The sequence below is a fragment of the Notamacropus eugenii genome, chromosome 6, assembly GCF_028372415.1.
Source record: "Notamacropus eugenii isolate mMacEug1 chromosome 6, mMacEug1.pri_v2, whole genome shotgun sequence".
In the NCBI taxonomy this organism is placed as follows: domain Eukaryota; kingdom Metazoa; phylum Chordata; class Mammalia; order Diprotodontia; family Macropodidae; genus Notamacropus; species Notamacropus eugenii.
The window spans coordinates 18,551,504-18,573,670 of NC_092877.1; the positions used below are offsets into that span (position 1 = coordinate 18,551,504).

The 22,167-nt window shown below is 39.2% G+C and overlaps 1 protein-coding gene across 3 annotated transcripts in view; it reads left to right on the forward strand.

The window, feature by feature from the left end:
• Window positions 1–7,532: 7,532 nt before the first annotated feature.
• CCDC73 (coiled-coil domain containing 73) overlaps window positions 7,533–22,167 on the forward strand; it is a 155,095-nt gene continuing 140,460 nt past the window's right edge. For 2 of the 3 annotated variants that reach the window (XM_072619232.1, XM_072619234.1), the window contains exon 1: window positions 7,533–7,704. The gene's annotated coding sequence lies outside the window, so the exon portion shown is untranslated. Of the gene's footprint in view, window positions 7,705–8,079; window positions 8,210–22,167 lie in introns of those variants that run through there. The other variant, XM_072619233.1, reaches the window with a different exon arrangement.

A 22,167-nucleotide genomic window follows, 5' to 3' on the forward strand; every position in this document is an offset into this window, starting at 1 on the left:
CATTCAATAATCATCAGAAAGCTATCATGTATAATTTTTCTGACTTTCTAGTTAGATATTTAACTTCTTTCATGCTTTTCTTTTTCTTTGATTCGTGTAGGTCTGTGAGGGTGGCACATCAAGATCTCCAAACAAAGATACAATTATAGTTTTGCTGTCTATTCCTGTAATTTAGATCTTATGCCGTTTAGTGTGGGCATACATATATATGTATGTGTATATATATATTTTCAACAATTACTTCCATAAGTTTTAAATTATCTCCCTCTCCTTTCCCTACTCCCTTCAAGAATATTTCTTATAAACAAAATATTATTATTATTAATCCATTTTGTTATCTCTTCTGTTTTATGGGTGAATTAATTCCATTCATATTCGTGTTTTTAATTGTCAACTGTGTATTTCCCTCCATCTTATATACTCTTCTCTTTTTGCCCTTTGTTCTGTTTTCAAAGATGATGGTAGTGAATGAGAAGGAATATATGATCAGTCCTAGTGATTTGTAATTCAAGTGATTTGCTTCTCCTCTATTTCTCCTCTTCTCTTTTCCTCACCCAGGTTCTGATCACTGGCTCTTACACTGGCTTTCTTTCCTTTTAATACTCCCTTTGCAATCCATCCTCTAAAACTGAAGTTTGTTTTGCTTGTGATAGATTCCTCCTGATTCTACCCTCTCTCTTAAACTTCTCTCTTTCCTTTCCTTCTCCCTGCCTATTTCCCTGTTGTGACTAATATATTACTACATCAAACTTTTTGTGTGTTTCTGTACGTATGTGAACATGTGAGTCCATGTTCTATTTTCTTTTGTCTGGTTTGGATGAGTGGGGTCAACGTGATAACCATTCATCTCACTCCTTCATATTTGTATACTTTTATTCTTATTCACCCCAATTATGGCACATTGTAAATTCCATCCCTTTCCCTTTTATTTCTTAACTAGTGTTTCTCTTTCCCTCCCTTTTTCTTTCCTTTCTTAGAACCATCAGAACAGAACAAGACCATTTTCAGTTCTTGTACTTGCTTTTTTTCCTTCACTCGGTGACACTTGAAGACTGTAGGATTCTGAAGATTCATTGGTTTCTTCTCTCCCTATTATAATGTAAGTGCTTCATCATTGTTTAGTCCCTTCCAATTCCTCAACTTTATTTCTCTTTCTACTTTCTCTTGCAATTCAAGGTTTCTACTCAGCTTTGATCTTTTTATACCAAGAATGCTTAAAAATCCTTCATTCGACTAAATGCCCATTCTTCATTCCCCTCAGTCCCAGGATTATATTAAATTTTTCCAAGTGGTATATACTTGGTTGTAAGTCTTAAATAATTTGTCTTTTAGAATATGGTATTTCAAGATCATCTTTTCTTTATAATAGTTGCTGCCAAGTTGTATGTGATCCTAATGGTGTGTTCCTTGGTGTTTGAATTCTATCTTTCTGGCTTTTATTTGCAGTACTTTTCTTTGAGGTGAAAGCCCTCAATCTTGGCAATCACTGTTCTGGGAATTTTCATTTTTTTTCCTCCCAAGAGTGACTAGCAGATTCTTCCTATTTCTACTTTGCTTCTTAGTTTTAGTAAATCTTAGCAGTTTTCTTTTGTATTTCTTAAAATGTAGTATAATGGACATAGCACTGGACCTGGAATCAGGAAGATCTGAGCTCATACCTGGCCCCAGACACTTCCTAGCTGTGTGATGCTGGACAAGCCACTTAACCTTGGCTTCTGTTTCTTCATCTGTAAAATGAGGATGCTAACAATAGCACCTACTTCCAATATTTATAAAGTGCTAAATCAATATTATTGTTGTCATTACTATCATTCTTAAATTATTTTTCCTTGACCTGTTTTCCACATTTCTGTTTCTTGATAGTAGATGCCTTAAATTTTCTTCTAATTTTTTGGTTCCCCTGTCCCCCAAGTTTCTTGATGCCTCATGGAATCACTGAGTGCTGGCTGGTCTAATTTTCAGCCAGTTTGTTACTTGAGCAAGGTGGTTTTTTTTAACTTTTATCCTAAGTTCTTTATTTTTTCCCACTTCTTTTCTCTAAAGCTCTTATTTCACTTATAATTTCATTGGTTATTTCTTACTTAATTTTTTCTAACTATTCTTGTAGTCCCTGTGGCCATGCTATTTTTTTTCTCCAAGACTCCTTGCAATCATGAAGAGTCACTTTCTTTTTTGTGCTTTTGTCTCTTAAGCATCTCATAATATTTCTTCATAGTGCTTGGGGCCTAAAATAAAACCTGTCTTCTATGAAATTCCCCCTTTTTTTCTCCTTGGCATAATTTCTGCTTGTATCTTCATAGTTTCATTCTTGAGAACATCTTCTTTGGCTGCATTCTTAATCTAAGGATATCTACTCACATTATTTCACCTTGGCTCTTCTCCCCAATTATTTCCTTTCCTTTCCTTCCTTGCTAGGCTCATTGGTCCCACTTAGGGGGGTGGGAATAATCCTTGATATACCACCTACTTTGTGCCAGGCACTGTGCTAAGTTTAATTTCATTTGATCTTCACAAAGATTCTATGAGGTAGGTGTTATTATTACCCCCATTTTACATCTAGAAAACTGAGGTAAGTAAACTAACTTGCCCAGGGTTACTGTAATGTTAATGATATAAGATCTTCCCTGTCCATTAATAGGCCCCACATCCCACACCTGCCCAATTAAGTGCTGATTTCCATGCTTCTCTAAGCCAATCAAGTGCCCAGTCTTTGACTGAAAACAGTATGTATTGGATTGTTTGGAGGGAAAGGTGTGGGCAGAGAGAGAAGCTGGCAGAGAGAAAAGCAGGCAGAGAGAGAAACAGGTAGGAGGGAAGAACTTGCCTAGGGGAACTTGCTTGTAATGTCAGTGCTCCCTGGATTGGTGATGAGTACCTTACTAAATATTACCTTCTGGTATCCTAATAGCAATGTTCCAAATAAATATTTGGGTTTTGTCTTGGAGGAGGAGAGTTTATTATATTTTGTGAACAAACCCTGGGAATACATATGCGTATTCATAGCAGCTGCTGTGGGCATTACAGTTACACAGTCAGATTTGAATTTAAGTCCTCATGACTCCAGACCCTTTTTACTGTTACTACCAGCTGCCCCACTTCAAGGAGTGAGGTGTGATTTATTTAGCAGAGAGAAGCAGACAAGACACAAGGAAGTAGGACAAACTCCAATTATGTAAATATGTGTGTATACACATATATAAATATATATATATAGAAGTGTGTATGTATGTACATAAACATAATATATAGTAGTGAAATGTGTGTTACTTCACTACCTAATATGAATATTTATGTACACACACACACACAAATCTCTTATGCTTCTTTTGTTTAATTGTTGAGAACCTAAGGCCATCTCCAATGATGAAATATCAGCAGATTTTCATGGAGTTGCTAAAAACACAAATTAAAAAATCTGGTTCCTCAAATAAGAATAGTTATTAGATTTTTTTCCTTCTTAATATTCTCATTTTAAGAAGGTGGCAAAAAAAAATCTAGAATCAGACCCCTCCTGCCCCTACTGTCCCCCTTTACCATTGGGAAAATTTTTGAGTATAGAAATGTATACCAAATGTTACAATGTGAGTGTTTAATGTCATGTGGTATAATGTTGCAAGAGTGTAGAAATGGCATTTGGGGTTGTGCCTTTAAACTGAGTTTAAAGACACTCTCTATTTGACCTCCTTTGGTAGCTACTAACTCAGTTGACCCAATTCATTCATGGTTGAGCGCTCTGGACTGACCCGTTGGTTGGGGGTGAGGGGCAGTGTGGAATCTCACATTGAAAGCTTAAACAAAACAGGCTTCCTGTCCTCAAGAAGAGTATGGGTAAAGAGAGTTAGTTCTGGAGTGAGAGAATTTGGGTTCAAATATCATCTCTGATATTTTTATCTGTGTGACATTGGGTAAGCTCCTTAAATTTTACAGGAGAAATTGCAGAAAATCAATAGAAGGAAGGTTAGCATTAAAGGGGATTGGGAAAGACTTGCAGAAGATGGGACATTAGTTGAAACTGAAGAGAAGTCAGGGGAAGTAAGAGGAGGAGATGAGGATGGAGAGGTCCAGGCATAGGCGACATGCCAGTGAAAATAATTGTCAACATTTATTACCATGTGCTGAGAACTATATAATTACTTTCTCAAGTGATGCTCACAGCAACCCTGTGAGGTAGGAGCTATTATTAGTCTTATTTTACAGATGAGAAAACAGAGGCAAAGAGAGGTTAAGTGGCTTGCCCAGGGTCACACAGGTCGTAAGTGTTTTAGGCCAAATTTGAACTTGGGTCATCCTGACTTGAGTTCCCATGTTGTATCTACTGTACCACCTGGCTACCCTGAAAATTCCCAGAGTTGGGAGATGGAGTAGAACAGCAAGGAGACCTGTGTCACTGAATCACAGGAGTGTCTGGTTTCAGATTCGTTTTATTAACTGAATCACTCTGGGAAGTCATAAGTCCTCTGAACCTCTATTTCCTTTTCTGCAAAATCCACCTGCAGCATGTGGTTTACACAGCCACTGTGAAGAACAGGTTTGATAATGCATGAAAAATGCTTTTTAACACTTCTTTTGGATAGTAATATAGAAATAGCACCATACGTTAGATCTGTGAACTTAGAAACGATGGAGTCCAAACCATTTATTTCACAGATGAGGAAACAGCTACATCAAGATGAAGGGACTCCCCAATAATTGCAAATATTTAGAATCACTGAAATTGGGTACCTTCACCCAATCCAAGCCTTAGCTACAGCATGATCACTTCTTCAACATCCTTGCCAAGGAGTCTCTATTTTAAATACAGAATCAAATATGAAAACCCTCTGTTTTGTCTTTAAATCCATCCATAACCTGATCCCTTCCCACCTTCCTATCTTCTTACACTTTACACCCCACCACTTACTCTGAAATCCGGAGACACAGACCTCCTTGTGCTTCTTGAACTTGCATTTTTATTGGCTGCATATGCCCCATGTCCCCATGTCCCCCTCTCCCTCCTCATGTCTGTCTGCCAGCTTCACTGGCTTCTTTCCTGTTCCAGGTAAAATCCCATCTTGTATAAGAAGCCTCTCCTGATTCCCCTGACCGCTAGAGGTTCCCTCTACTGATCATCTCCAGCTGATCTTGCACACAGCCTTCTGGCACATATTCTCTCCCCCATTAGACCGTGAGCTCCTTGAGAGCAAGGACTTGGTTTTTTTTTTGGTTGCTTGTTTTGTTTTTGCCTTTGTCTATCCCCAGTGCTTAGCACAGTGCTTGGCATGTAGTAGCTGCTTAATAAATATTAATTGACTGATTTCAGTAACAGGGAACTCACTAATAATAATTCACATTTCTACAGCCCTTTGAAGTTAGCAAAGCATTTGACATACATGATACCATAATCCTGCAAGGGGGATACTACAGCTCTATCATTTCCACTTCACATACGAAAGGTCCACAGAGATGTAGGGGCTTGCCCATGTTCACACTCCTAGCCTAGAGGCAGCATTTGAGCCTAATTTCTGCCTTCAGGTGTGGTACTGTAACCAGGACCACGTGGATTATCTCTATGTCCTAAGACAACCCAGCCCACTGTTGGACAGCTGTGTTGGGACAGCTGTGTTTTAGGAAGATCTTCATTATATTAAGATTATTGACTAAGAAGGTGGTGATCACAAACCAAAATGGCGTCATCAAGAATGAGTCATTCTGGATTAAATTTACTTTGTTTTCTTGCAGGGTTACTAAGAAACAATCAGAATAATGCTGTAGGTATATTCTGCATAGACTTTTAGCAGAACATTTGGTAAAATATTAATATTGTCATTGCTAGTGGAAAAAGTGTGACAATCAACTACCCTGTGACTTTTTCATCATCCCTGAGACCCATTAGACTATCACGTCTTTCCCAGCCAGTTGAGGCATCACGACCCCCATTCAAATGTAAGTTCCTGAGTCAACAGAACAGAAAAGACAATATTTCCCTAAATTAATTTACTTATCTTGTACTATCAGACTCTCCAAAAACATTTTTATAGAGCTAGAAAAATAATAAAATTCATAGAGAGGAACAAAAGGTTAAGAATTTTAAGAGTTATAATGAAAAAAGGTGGAAAGGAAGAGGAGTCATCATTGCCAGATCTCAAACTACTACAAAGCATTAATCATTTATTTGACCCAGACTAAAAAAAGAGAGACAGGTTGTTAATTGGAATAGATCAGCTAGGTGATTTACAGAAGCAAACAAATATAATAGTATAGTGTTCAAGAAACCCAAAGATCCTAGTTATTGGGAAAACGACTTACTATTTGACAAAAACTTTTGGGAAATCTGGACAGAAATCTGGCAGAAATGAGGTTTATACCAACACCTCAGACCACACACCAAGATAAACTCCAAATTGTTACATGACCTAGATATGAAAGGTCACATCATCAACAAATTAGAAGAACAAGGAAGAAATTTCCAGTCAGCTCAATCAATGGGGGAAGAATTAATGAGTACATAAGTTACAGAGACTAATTTTGGCTTTATAAAATTAATTCCACTCCCCCCACCCCAAACAAATCTAAGCACTGGTTTCAGAGTTAGAGCTCCGATTCTCCCTGTAACATCTGCCACCTGTGTTCCCTTGGGTAAATCATTTCACTTGCCTGGGCCTCAGTTTACTGATCTGTAAAATGAAGAGGTCAGACCTAGATGGGTCCTGAGGGCCCTTCCAGCTTGGACTATTGCAGTGACCTCCTGACTGGTCCCCTTGCCTCAAGCTTCCATCCAGTCTCATCCATGCTTCACAAAGGTGCTCAGGTGATTTTCCTAAATCTCAGGTGTGACCAGGCTGCTGTCCTATTTAGTCAAGTCACATCTGGCTCTTCATGACCCCCTGGACTAATGCTGTCCATGGGGCTTTCCTGGCAAAGATACTGGAGTGGTTTGCCATTTCCTTCTCCAATGGATTAAGGCAAACAGAGGTTCAATGACTTGGCCAGGGTCACACAGCCAGTAAATGTCCCAGGCTGGATTTGAACTCAAGTCTTTGAGAAGTAGCGCACTATCCACTGAGCCAGCTAGCTGCCCCTAATCTCTCTAGGACCAAGTGTCAATTCCTTTACAAACTGGCCACCAACCTGCCCCTTTGTGGAGCCTCTGGGCCCTTTAAACTGCCCTCTATGGTCCTCACACATGGTGCTCCATTTCCCGCCCGTGTCTTCGCACTGGCTCTCCCCCATGCCGGGAATCAGCTCCCCTGCTGCTACACGTGTCCTGGCATCTTCTAGCTCTCCTCAAGCCCCGCCCCTATCCTGATCAGTCCTCAGGCCACGCCCCATCGAGCCCTCCCTCCGTTTCTCCGCAGTCCTTCTTCCCTCCTATCCCACTTAGCTGTCCCCAAGCCCCGCCCCTGTCTCTCCGAAGGCGCCCCCCGCCCCCGCTTCTTAGGCCCCACCCCCTGCTTACCCTTGACCTTCCACAAGCCCCGCCCTCAGCTCGAGGGCCTCCCCCAAACTCCGCCCCCGCCCCCGTGCCCCGCCCCCTGAGCACGCTCCCGCGGTATTGGCGGGAAAGGCCTTTGAAGCTTCGCCTGAGGAAAGTGCGGGCGGGGCTCTGGGGTGGAGGCCCCAAGCCCGACATCCCGAGGGGATCCCCCAGCCGCTTGTGAGACCCCAGGAGGAACGTAGGGCATCCCAGGACATCGGCGGGAGTGCCCGGGCGAGGCCTTGCCTCTCGTAAGTATTACAGAGGAGCTGACCACCCGCCCAAGGTCACCCAGGTCATACGTAAGAGCCCGGATCTAGAGCTGGTGGGGGGCGCGGAGGCCCAGCCCCCCAGGTTACGGACGGGGAAGCCGAGGGGTGACGGGACCTGGCCAGGGGCACCCTGAGGCAGGCAGTCACGGGTCAGTTACTCTGGGGATACAGAAGCAGGCAAGAGGGCGCCCCTGCCCTAAAAAGGATTCCCCGTGCAAATAAAATCCCCTTGGAGGCTTGAGGCCGCATTCCCCAGCACTAGGCCGGGGAGGGGGATGGGCGTCTGCCCCGGCGGGGGCGGGGCCAGAGACCGGAAGGGCGCCAGTTTGGCTATGGGGGAGGGGCGGGGTGTGAGAGAAGTGACGTCAGACCACGTGCTGGATCCCCAACCACCCACTTCCTTCTTGCTGGTGGCTGCCGGTGGTACTGGGAAGCCGCGTTAAATGACTACCGCGTAGAGGAAACAAGATGAAGATCCGTGGTGGTTGGTTTAAAAAAATAGTCTCTAATTTTATTTATCTGTTACATTTTAAAATCGTGGCTTACGTGCACCGGAGGAGCCCGTGCTCCTCAGATTGTTCAAATTCTACAAAACGATTTCCGAGTTCAGGGACCCCCATTGAGACCAAGAGCTGGAGGATCTACTGGGGGGCTCTAAAGCCTTGTTGGTGGAGGCGGCCGACACGTCCCCTAGTTCGAAGCGTCGGAAGCTGGGTTGGAAGGTGATGGAGTGCAAGGGCGGCGTGCCCTTTCCGTGCACACACACATGCACGCGTATATAGATTTCTGTGTAGCATGGGAAGCTCTTATCAGGCTGTCAGGTTCATTCCCTAATTCTATAGAATTATTTTAAATTAAGAGCCTTCGGTTCTGTGTTAAAAACCAATTGAAATGAAAGGTTTTGGGGCAACACATGCTTATTTCACACAAGTAAATTTTAGTACATGTATGCACACACATACATGCTTATTTCACACAAGTAAATTTTAGTATATGCATACATACATAGACATGCTTATTTCATACAAGTAAATTTGAGTACGTGTGTGTATGTGTGTGCACGTGTGTATACATACATAATGCCCATACATGCATATGTTTTAAAGTGTAGTCAGGTAGTGGGAATAGGGTTATGGTCAGTTTCATGTCCCAAGATGACTCTTCTGTGACCATTCAGGACAGTGCCCACTAGGTGGCAGCAGAGTGTTTTTGGTTAAGGGCGCCCCTAGACAATGTGTTATTTCATTTAAAATCCAAGTATTGCCTTGAACTGCAGTGGCCATCAGACTTTTGCAGGGAATAATACTTAAGACATAGCTTTGCATAAGCTTGTGGTGTATATTTAATACTAAAAAAAATAACATTAACTGTGGGACGTTTTTCTAAATAAACAAAGGAATTTATTACATAGAGAAGATAATTTATCAGATTCACACAGAATAGTTAATTTTTCTCACTTATTGGACAGGGTATTTGGGATCCAGATTTTAAATAATTCTGGTTTATTAAGGTACTTAATGTCTGTTATGTATATTATCTGAATTTGTTGAAATTACTGGCATCCCAAAGGTCACTGATATTAAATATTCACATGATTTTTAAAGTTATGTTTTATGTATGGCAACATAACCACATCCCTTTGCATCAAGTGTCCTTCATTACATAAGGGAAATGTGAAAGGAGGCAAGGGTCTGTATCCTAATAGAACCTTTCATTGTTGATTGATAGATTCTGAATTGCCTTATTTTCACTGAATTTACCTTAATTTTGGAAATGTTTTCTTTTTCAGGGGTTAGGGTAATTTTTAGATCCTGGATTGTTCTCTTCATGTTAACAGAATTTTTATTTCTTTAATTTTTTCTTCCTTTCTTCCTGCTTTGTATAAAAAAGTCTATTCTGATTTTCTTTGTGTTTTTGCACAAATACAGCTTGTGCAAACCTATATAAGAATTTAAAAATTGAAGTGGGAAAATGTATTTTTGGGATGCAGAAAGATGAGAATTGACTTGAATTTAATTGTATCTCATACTTACATTTACTTAATGAAATAGTGCAAAAACTCTGGTTCAAGAAAAGAAATCAATTCCTGCTTTGATGATATCATAGTAGGACATATTAAAGTTGTTACTTTTGGTAAATGCTACTATCCTATATGTTTCAGGTATAGTTTCATTGTTGACATTAATGGTTATGAATACAGAACATTTTTAATGCTTGAATCAAGTCATATCTCTGTTAACAAAATGAAGTGAGTAATGGAGGCAGTTATCAACATAGATCAGACAAAAATAATGCTTTTTGTGTAACCTAAGTACTTGAAATAGTAGCAAGTATTGGCTAAATTATTTTGATAATTTTCTTAATTTTGTACATTGTTTTTACTGACAATCTGCCAAAGAGAAGAGTCAGTAATCTATGCAATTATTTTGATTTCCCTGTAGATAAAACTCTGACAGATTTCTATTTAGCATAAGAGGCTTTTGTCAGACTGCCAGGGATTGTCTTGCTAATTCTATAGAATTCTTTTAAATTAAGAAAGTTAAGTTCTGTGTTAAAAACCAATTTAAATGAAAGGTTTGAGCAATACATGCGTATTTCATAGTTCATAGCATACAGAATTTACATAGCTTTCAAACGTTAATATTGAAGTAGCTAAATGGTATGGTAGATAGAGAACTGAGCCTGGAGCCACCGACACTTACTAGCTGTATGACCCTGAGCAAGTCATTTAACCTCTGCCTCAGTTTCCTCAACTGCAAACTAAGTGTAATAGTAGCATCTATTTCCCAGAGTAGTTGTGAGGATCAGATGAAATAAATAGCTTACCATATCACCTGGGACATGATAGGTCTTTAATAAATGCTTGTTTCCTTCCCAAATTATGTTAAAAAAAATTTTCTATATTGTCTTAACAAGTTAACAAATGCAAAAAATTTCAGCTGTGTTGTTGTTTTGGATAAATTTTATTTTTGCTGAAATTTAAAGCATTAAATTACTGGTACCCTTAGTTCAAGGGTTCTTTTTTTTTATTTTTTTTTAATTTTTTTTATTAATTTTTAACATTTATTTTCACACAATTTTGGGTTACAAATTTACTCCCCTTTTATCCCCTCCCCCCCCCAAACCCGAGCTTTCTAATTGCCCCTGTGACCTATCTGCTGTCTCCTCTATCCTCCCTCCCTGCCCTTGTCTCCATCTTCTCTTTTGTCCTGTAGGACCAGATAGCTTTCTTGACCCCTTAACCTGTATTTCTTGTTACCCCGTGGTAAGAACATTACATTTGGTCCTAATACTTTGAGTTCCATCTTCTTTAGCTCCCTCCCTCCCCAACCCTTCCCCTTGGAAGACAAGCAATTCAATATAGGCCAAATCTGTTTAGTTTTGCAAATGATTTCCATACTAGTTGTGTTGTATAGGACTAACTATATTTCCCTCCATCCTATCCTGTCCCCCATTACTTCTATTTTCTTATGGTCCTTTCCCTCCCCATGAGTGTCGACCTCGGATTGCATTCTCCTCCCCATGGCCTCCCCTCCATCCTCCCCCCCACCCTGCTTGTGCCCCTGTCCCCCACTCTCCTGTATTATGAGATAGGTTTTCCTATCAAAATGAGTGTGCATTATATTCTTTCCTTTAGTGGAATGTGATGAGAGTAGACCTCATGTTTTTCTCTTGCCTCCCCTCTTTATCCCACCACTAATAAGTCTTTTGCTTGCCTCTTTTATGAGAGATAATTTGCCCCATATAACTTCTCCCTTTCTCCTCCCAATATTTCTCTCTCACTGCTTGATTTCATTTTTTTTTTTAAGATATGATCCCATCCTCTTCAATTCACTCTGTGCACTCTGTCTCTATGTATGTGTGCGTGTGTGCATGTGTGTGTGTGTGTACTCCCACCCAGTGCCCAGATACTGAAATGTTTCAAGAGTTATAAATATTGTCTTTCCATGTAGGAATGTAAACAGTTCAACTTTAGTAAGTCCCTTATGATTTCTCTTTGCTGTTCGCCTTTTTCATGGTTCTCTTCATTCTTGTGTTAGAAAGTCAAATTTTCTTTCCAGCTCTGGTCTTTTCATCAGGAAAATTTGAAAGTCTTCTATTTCATTGAAAGACCATTTTTTTCTCCTGAAGTATTATACTCAGTTTTGCTGGGTAGGTGATTCTTGGCTTCAGTCCTAGTTCCTTTGACTTTTGGAATATCCTATTCCATTCCCTTCTATCCCTCAATGTAGAGGGTGCCAGATCTTGTGCTATCCTGATTGTATTTCCACAATACTTGAATTGTTTCTTTCTAGCTGCTTGCAATATTTTCTCTTTCACCTGGGAATTCTGGAATTTGGCCACAATGCTCCTAGGAGTTTCTCTTTTTGGATCTCTTTCATGCGGTGTTCTTCGGATTCCTTGAATATTTATTTTGCCTTCTGGTTCTAGAATCTCAGGGCAGTTTTCCTTGATAATTTCATGGAAGATGATATCTAGGCTCTTCTTTTGATCATGGTTTTCAGGTAGTCCCAGAATTTTTACATTGTGTCTCCTGATTCTATTTTCCAGGTCAGTTGTTTTTCCAGTAAGATATTTCACATTATCTTCCATTTTTCGAATCTGCGCGGTATGTTCTGAGATATCTGTCTTTCTCGAAAAGTCCTTAGCGTCCATCCGTACCATTCCAGTTTTGAAAGATCTATTTTCTTCAGTGAGCTTTTGAATCTCCTTTTCCATTTGGTTAATTCTGCTTTTGAAAGCATTCTTCTCCTCATTGGCCCCTTGCACCTCCCTTGCCAGCTGAGTTAGGCTAGTTCTCAAGGTGCCAATTTCTTCAAGATTTTTTTGGTTCTCCTTTAGCAGGGAGCTGATCTGCTTTTCATGCGTCTCCCTCATCCCTCTCATTTCCCTTCCCAGTCTTTCCTCCACCTCTCTAACTTGATTTTCAAAATTCCTCTTGAGCTCTTCCATGGCCCGAGCCCATTGGGTGGGCTGGGACACAGAATCCTCGATTTCTGTGTCTTTGCCTGATGGCAAGCATTGTTCCTCCCCATCAGAAAGGAAGGGAGGAAGTGTCTTTTCTCCGATAAAGTACCCTTCAATAGTTTTATTTCTTTTCCCTTTTCTTGGCATTTTCTCCAACCAGTGGGCTGACCTCTGAATGTTCTCCTCACACCCACCTCGCCTCCTGGTCCTCCCAGCCAGCATTTGGGGACTGAGATTCAAATACTGCTTCCTGCCTTAGGATTTTTGGCGGGGGCAGGGCTGCTATTCAGTGTGAGAATTAAGTTCAGGTGGTCAGGGGCAGGACCGCCTCTCAGGCACAGTTCCCTCTGGGGGTTTATGCACAGACCTTCCACAATGGATCCAGGCTCCCGCCCGCTTGGGGAGCCCCTGTCTGCAGCCGCCTCTCAGCTTCTATCTCCGGGGGTGGGGGGCCCGAGCCTTGGGGGCACCCCACTCCCCTCTCAACCCGCCAAAGAGACTCTCTCACCCACCCCCGTCAGTCACCTGTTGGTGGGGGGGCCTGTGCCGCCGCTGAAGATCCCGCCTCTGGAGCCCTCTCAGATCTGTGCCTCTCCGAGCCATGGCCGCTGCCGCCGCAGGTCCGGGCTGGGCTCCGCGTCTGCAGCGCGACGGACCTTTTGCGAGAGGTTTGCAGGTCCCTCTGTGGGTGGGGGGACCCGCGTGGCCGCTGGAGATCCCGTCCCCGTAGCCCTCTCGGATCTCCTCCCCTCAGTGTCGTGGCCGCGGTAGGGCCGCACTCCGCTCCCCGCCCCGGCGCCCGCGGCGCGAAGGACCCCCCGCGAGAGGTCCGCAGGTCTCTCCGGAGCAGAAATCTCCCTCCCTCCAATACTCCATGGTCTCTGGGTGCAGAATTCACCCTGGCTTGGTCCCCTCTAGTCGTTCTGTGGTTTGTGGGTTCGGAGCTATGTGTATGTACGTCTTTCTACTTCGCCATCTTGGCTCCGCCCTCCAGTTCAAGGGTTCTTAACGGGTTTCGTGAACTTGTTTTAAAACTTTTTTGATAATTATTTCAATAGAATTGCTTTTCTTTGCAATTATACGAATTTTGTTTTATGTAGGCTTCACCATACTACTAAAAGCGTCATGTAACAAAAAAAGATTGAGAACTCCTGCATTAGCTGCCTTTCACATAATTAGAGTGTAATTCTGAGAATGTAAGCTACTTGAGGGGTTTTTTTTTTTTTTGCACTTTATTTTTGGTCTCAGTGCTTTGCACATTCAGTGCCTGACACATATTAAAAGCTCTTAATAGATGTTGTTGATTGACTGATAATGAACTCCTAATTCTTTCTTTACTGCCACATATTCTATCCCTTTAGTATCGATTTTTCTTAGATTTCTGGACTTCCCTTGTACTTAATATGATCGGTTTCTATCAAAGAAGATTAATTATTGATAACATAAAATATTTTGCACTTGATCACATTTTCTAGAAGAAACTCAAGATACTTTTCAGACTTTTTCAGATTTCAAAATATGTATGAGGATGCTAAGAATTTAAAGCAGATACATTCAACTATTCAACAAATTTTTGAGTACCAACTGTGTTTCTTGAGTTATGTTAAGTACAGTAAGACATCAAACATTTAAGACATAGTCCCTTCCTGCAAAGACATTACCATCTAATTTGTGAGATTAAAAATACATGTACACATGAGATAGTTGGTGAAAAAGAAAGTATCCCATATGATTGTATTATATGCTGACGTAATAAAGTACTACATTGTGTAGCACAAACAACAATTTACAAAAAAGTTCAGAAAAGGTAAAAATCATTGTAGCCTCCAGGAGGCAGAGAAGGCTTCACAAAGGAGATGAGAATTGAAAAATGGGTGGTTGTTGTCCTTTGTTCTCCACGAGGACCAAAATGACATCTCTATGCTAGAGTCAAGTTTCAGTGTGTCTGACTGTGGCTGATCAGACCAATAAAAGCTTGGAATGCTCTACTGTGGGTCCGACACAAGTAGTTTGTGTGAATATTTGGGGTGGATACTCTAAAGTTGTGTATCCTGTGTTTCCTTTGAACTGTTTCAAATCTGCTTTCCTCATAACGCACAGCACCTTCTCTGATGTTGGCACACCATGCTGAGTGGTCCTCTGCCAGAGTCTCCCATGTCGCACAATCAATTCCTAAGTTCTTAAGTGAGACCTTGAGAGTGTCCTTGTATTGCTTCTTCTGACCACCATGAGAACACTTGCCCTGTGTGAGTTCTCCATAAAAGTCTTCTTGGCAAGCGTATGTTTTGCATTTGAACAATGTGGCCAGCCTTTCGGAGTTGTGCTCCCTGAAGCAGTGTGAATATTTGGCATTTTAGTTCAAGTAAGGACCTCAGTGTTTGATACCTTATCCTGCCAGGTGATCTTCAGAATCTTCCTAAGACAATTCAAATGGCAGTGATTCAGTTTCCTGGCATGGCACTCGTATACTGTTCAGGTTTCACAGGCATACAACAGCACAACGGCTCTGTAGACCTTCAATTTGGTAGTCTCTCTAACACCTACTCTTTCCCATACTTTCCTTTGGAGCCTCCCAAACACTGAGCTAGCTCTGGCAATGTGTGTTTGCATCAACCTCATTGTTAATGTGTACGTCCCTGGAAAGTATACTACAAAGATAAGTGAACTTATCCATAGCATTCAAAACTTCTCCATTTGCTGTAACTGATGGTTCCATGTATGGATGATGTGGTGATGATTGATGGAGCACCTGTGTTTTCTTGTGTTAATTGTTAGGCCAAAATTAACACAAGAAGCAGAGAATTGATCCATATGTTGTTACATCTCAGCTTCAGAGGCTGCATTGAGTGCACAATCATCTGCAAACAGAAAATCATGCACCAACACTCCCTCCACTTTGCTCTTGGCTTGTAGCCTTTTCAAGTTGGAGAATTTACCATCAGTGATGTAGCTGGCCTTGATGCTGTGTTCATCTTTATTGAGAGAATCTGACAAAATGGCTGAAAGCATCATGCTAAAAAAGCATGGGAGCAAGTACAGTCTTACTTCACTCCATTGGTGACTAGGAAAGCACAAGAGCATTGTCCTTTATCCAGAATCCGGGCAAGTGTGCTGTCATGAAATTTATGTACAATGCTGATGTACTTCTCTGGGCAACCAAATTTTGACATAATTTTCCATAAGCCCTCACTTGTATATGACTGGGAGGAGGAGAGACCTCTGAGAATGCATTTTCAGGTAGTTGGTAGGAATGGAAGTAATTGGTAGTGATGAGATACAGATAGGGTTGTAGACCCTTCATTTGATATTTTTGATGTCATCAAAAAGGAAAAAAATGTTGTTAGAAAGAACATTTGCACTGAAGATAAAAGGAGACCTGAACATATCTGGAAGAAGAAAAAAAAAGTCAGTTAGTTGGGAAGGAGAGATTAAAGATGTTGAAGGGATTGGAATAAGCGAAGGAGGAAACTCCTTATGAGTCAGCATCAAGGGGGCAATTCTTTGTACAATTTTGCAAAGTCAATAGAAATGTGATAAAGTTTGTTGAACTGAGTGTTTTAAAGATATGGGAACAGTAATAAACTTACTCCTTCTGCCTTATCCCTCAAACAGAACTTTTGATATTACTAATGGACCAGATATCCCTTAATAATTTAGAGGAGAAATCAGTGGAAAAATAGAAAAAAAAACTGAAAAGGTCCACATCCAAAGGAAGCAAAAAGAGGACAAGAGGACTGGTCTGTGAGATTACATTTGCTTTTACAGAACTATGACAATGCATGGTGGGGGAAAATCTCATTTTTTCCATTTTTCTATATATCGTTCATCCTTCTTACTCAAAGAGAACCAATGACGTCACAATGTTGGAGTCAAGGTACAGTATGTTGGGCTGTGGCTGGTCAGTTGGATATGAACTCAGAAGGCTCTGTCACAGGTTGGGCAGAAATAGTCCACATGGACTTTTGGGATGGAGAAGTCACTAGATTTGCATATGTCACATTTCCTTTATGATTCTGTTTTTTTCATACAGCACGGCACTTTCTTTGATGTGTGCATGTCATGCTGGGCAGTCCTGTGTCAGCATTTCTCACGTCTCACAATTGATACTAAAATTCCTAGCATGTGAGTCTGGTAATTATAAAAACAATTTTGGAATTTTTTTTTAGAAAGACAAAAATGATTATTTTAAGGATATCTTTTTAAAAAATAGATTTTATCAATAATATTTATATGGCCTAAATTTCCCCTGGAACCTCCTCTACTCTATGTCAGAGAGCTGTCCTTTATAGTGGATAATTTTTTTTAAAAAGAAAAAGAAAAAATTTAAACACAACCAATCAAGTTATTGAAAAAACTGACTTTGTAAACCATGGACCTTGACCTCCACAAAAAGAGGTGGCTAGGTTCTTCTTTGGGGCTGAAGTTGCTCTTTACAATTTCATAAAATTAAGTTTTTAAATTGACTAATTTAATGTAGTTCATAATTATATAATTTAATGCATTTCATTTTCAGTAACCAAATTTATTTGAAATTTTTAAACATTTATTTAAAATCTTTGGTTCCAAATTCTCTCCTTCCTTTTAGTCTCTCCCTTACCCATTAAAAAGCAATGTCATACCCACTACATATGTGAAGTTATGTAAAACATTTCCATATCAGCCATGCACAGCACTGAGTTCTGACTGTTGGGTGGTTGTTATTTTTTCCATTCACATTGTTGTCATTATTTCTCCTGCTTAACTGACTTTGCTTACTTCACTTGGTGTCCATTTGTTCAAGGCTTTCCATGGTTTTCTGTTTTCAAAATATTCAGTTTCTTTTTAAAAAATTTAATTTAATTTTTTTGTTTCATTTTAAGTTCCAAACTGTCTCTCTCCTTCTCTCCCTAGACAAGGCCACCATTTAACACACACACGCGCATGCACACACACACACACACACACACACACACACACACACACACACACACACACACACACACACACACACACACACCCTATATATATGAAGTTATACTGTGCATGTTTCTAGTGATCAGTTCTTTTTTGTGGGTGGATAGCATCTTCTTCCATCAGTCCTTTGTACTTCATTTGAATATTTATATTCAGGATAGCTTAGTCATTCACAGTTGTTCTCCAAACAATGTTGCTGTTACACAATGTTCTCTTTGTTCTGCTTATTTCACTCTTTATTATTTCAAGCAAGGTTTTCAACGTCCAAAGTCAACCTGCTTATTATTTCTTACAGCATAGTAGTATTCCTTCACAATCATATACCACAACTTGTTTAGCCATTCCCCAATAGAAGGGCATCTCCTCAATTTCTAGTTCTTTGCTACCACAGAGAAAGCTGCTAGAAATATTTCGGAATGTATGGGTTCTTTTCCTTTTTCCCTGATCACCTTGAGGAAAAGATCTCATAGGGTATTGCTGGATCAAAGGGTATGCACAGTTTTATAACCCTTTGGGCATAATACCTGATTATTCTCCAAAATGACTGGATAAATTCACAGTTTCTTCAATGGTATATAAGTGTCTCAATTTTCTCATACCTTTGTCTCTATTTCTTTTCATCATTTCCCTTGATTTTCTAGATCTTCTGTTTTTCCAAATGAATTTTGTTATTATTTTTATCAGATTCTACAAAGTATCTTTTTAGTAGAGCATTAAAATGTAAATTAATTTTGGTAGTATTTTCTTTTTTATTATATTGGCATGGCCTAGTCATGAGTGCTGAATATTTCTCCAGCTATTCAAGTTGTTCTCTATTTTTCAGAGGAACACTTTGTAATTGAAATTATGCAAGTCTTTTATGTGCTTTGGTAGGTTGATTCCCAGATATTTTGTGCATTTTGTATTTATTTGGAATGGGATTTTCTTTTGTATCATTGTTTCTTGTGTTTTGTTATTATTATATAGAAATGCTTTCGATTTTTTAGGATTTATTTTATAGCCTGCAACTTGACTGAAACTACTAGTTGTCTTAACTAGTATCTTTGCTGGTGCCTTAGAATTTTCCAAGTAAACCATCATGCTAGCAAATAGGGATAGTTCTATCTCCTCTTTATTGAGGCATTTAAGATGCCTTTCATTTGTTTCTCTTGTCTCATTGCTGTTGCTAGCATATTTTGAACTATATCAAATAAGAGTAGGGATAGTGGACATCCTAGCTTCACTCCCATATTTACTGGAAAAGATTCTAGTGTATGTTTCCCCATTGCATATGATGCTTTCGTAGACATACGCTTTTTTTATGAAATTAAAAAAGGTGCGTATTCTATGTGGGTTTTTAGCATAAAAGTACTATACTTTGTCAAAGGACTTTTCCCTCCTCTATTGAGATGATCTTATGATTCTGGATGTTTTGGTTTTTAATATGATTAATATAATTAATTATTTTTCTCCTATTGGAGCATCCTTGTATCCCTTGTATAAATCCTACTTGGTCATAATGAACTATTTCTCAGCTAAATCATTGTAATCTGTTTAATAGGATTGTGTTTAAATTTTTGAGTCAATGTTTTGAGTTGAATTTTGAATTGAGTAATGATTGGCCTATATTTTTTTCTCTGAATTTTATCTTTCCTTGGTTTAGGTATTAGGACTATATTTGTCTCAGAAAAAGATTGTGGCAAGGTGTTTTCTTTCTCAGTTTTTGAGAAGAGTTTATGAGTTATAGATACTAACTGTTCTTTAAAAGTTTTACAGAATTTCCCTGTGAACTCATTTCCCTGTGACCAGGCTTTCTCTCCCCATCCCTCACCCCCACCCCATAGTTCCTTTACAGTTTGATCTATTTCCTTTTCTGATACTGAGTTATTTACAGTCTCTAAGTGGGCTTCTGATAGTTTGAGTATTTTATATGTTTAAAGGTATTCCTCTATTTCTTTTGTGTTATCTGTTTTGTTAGCATATCCTATGCATACTGGGTTTTTTTGTTCATTTTATCAGAGTAGCTAAGAATTTACACATTTTATTGGTCTTTTTAAAGAAATAGCTTTTAGTTTTTTTTATCATTTCTTTGTGGGGGCTCTTTCTGATTTATCTCTTTCCCCTCTAATTTTTAATAACTCCTCTTTGGAGCTTATTTTATGTTTATTTGTTGACTTTCTGATTTAAAAATACATATTCAGTTCACTAATCCCCTCTTTTTCTATTTTATTAATGTATGTTTGTAAAGATGTTATTTTCCCGCTGAAGACTGCTTCAGTTCTTTAATTCACTCATTATTTAGGATTTTATTGTTAAGTCTCCATTTGGGCCACTCTGTGTATCTATATCTGTCTGTCTGTCTGTCTATCTATCTATCTATTGTTTGTGGTCCTTAAATCAATTACTATCTTTATTGCATTATAATTTATAAAGGATATATTAACTTTTTACACTTGCTTGCAGTATTTCTATGCCCTAGTACATGATCAGTTTTTATAAAGTTGTATGTGGTGCTTACATATATTATATATTCTTTTGTTATCCCATTTAGAAGAAATCTTTTAACGCTAGTTTTTCCAGGATTTTTTAGTTCCATACTTTCCCTTTTGTTTATATTTCTGTTAAACTTATCCAAAACTGAGAAAGGAATATTGAAGTCTCCTGTTGCATTGTGTTACTCTCTATATCTTCCTGTAACTCAGATGTTTACGTTATGAATTTGGATGCCCTGCCTTTAGAATATATATGTTTATTACTGATAATGGTTTATTGTCTAAGATTTCTTTCAGCATACTATATTTTCTTTGTTTTTCCCTTTTAATTTTTTGAATGTTGTTTTTGCTTTGTCAGACAGCATGATTGCAGCTCTTGCCTTTTTGGATCACTTAATGCAAAATTAATTTTTTTCCATACCCTCAGTTTTATCTTTGCTTTTGAAATATGTTTCCTGTAAACAACAGATTTTAGGACTTTATTTTCTTTTCCAATCTGTCACTCTTTTTTGTTTTTTAGATTGTTTAATCCATTCATATTTTAAGTTATGAGTTAGGTTTATATTTTCCTCTGTCTCTCTCTATTTTTCCCCAAGTTGTGATTCCCCTCTTCTCTTTTGCTATAAACACAGTACTGTTCCTTCAGCTACTTTACTTTAATCTTTTTTTAAGATAACCTTGTCCCCACTGTCTCTTCTCGCTTCATCCCTGATCCTTTCTTCTTCTTTGTTACTACTTTTTCTTTGAGATTTCATTTATTAATTCCTTTTTCTTTCTTCCTTTAGCTAGTTATATAATTCTTCCTCCTTTCCCCTTCTTAGTCAAGTAGATTCTCCCTTCTCTTCCCCTTCAACTAGTCCTGTTCATTAGTTTTCAAATTTTCATTTTCTTTTAGTCCTTTCCAAAAAGGATTTTTCTCACTTTCTTCATTATACATTCTCTTTTTCTGTCTACTCTAGATCCTCATTTTGGATTCACAACTCTTAAAATTATCTAGTCTCTCTTTCCTCTGTATTCTTCTTGCAATCAAAACTTCCAGATTCTCCATACTAGGCTCTTCCCTCTGGGTTGTTTCTGTCCCTGCCTTGTACAGCTTGCTTATCCATTGTGCCTCATCCCCAGAATGTTGCCAATTATTGCAGGGGTCATGTTAGAGCCTCTCCTCTACCACATCCTTGATTATGCAACTCACTACTGAATTGTACCCTCCCATGGTTTCTCTCCCTCTGCTCCCATTTGCCTCAAAATCTGTGTTCTGGGTCCATGTTCTTCCAGTCCCTTTGGTGCCAGTTATCCCTGGGTGTTGTAGCTTCTCCTCCCTTCTGAGGTAGTACAAGTACTTTTCAAGTACCAGATCCCTCCAGTTACATCCAATGCAAAATCCTCTCTCTCTTCAAAAAGCATTCTCTTCACCTAAAAGAGCATTCATAACTGGAAACCCCTCCTATCACCAAAGCAAGGCTCTCTTCATTTCCCCCCCCATTTTCAGATCTTTCCTTCTCCTTACCAAGTCTCTTTGCCATTTAGTCCTTCTGCATTTCTGTTATTTAGGATATTTGAGAAGCAAATAATCTCTCCATATCTGGTTTTCTTTCTAGAAATGTTTAAAATACCTCTTTATTATTGAATGTTCATATTTTTTCATTTATAATCAAGCTTAAGTTTGTAGTAGAGGTCACACTGAGCTGCATCTTGAGCTCCGTTGCAATATATCTTTTGTAATATATCATAAGTTATTCCATTCCCTCCTATGTTTTCTGGTGGGTGCAGAATAGTCTTGCATTATTGAAATGTACTTTCCTTTGTATTTGAAGGTCTTTCTTCTGATAGTATGAAGAACTTGTTGCTTATGAATTTAGTAGACAAATATAACTGCTATGTATCTTGAACTTTGAAGCTTTGCATTATTTTTTGTACCATATCTGTACATTTTTAAAATTGGGATTTCATTTTCTATATTCAGAAGTTCTGAACAATTCTCTCCTATTTTTTTCTTCCTTATGGTGTGAAGTCTTTTTGTCCTGTTCTGTCCTTTTGGGAGACTATGATC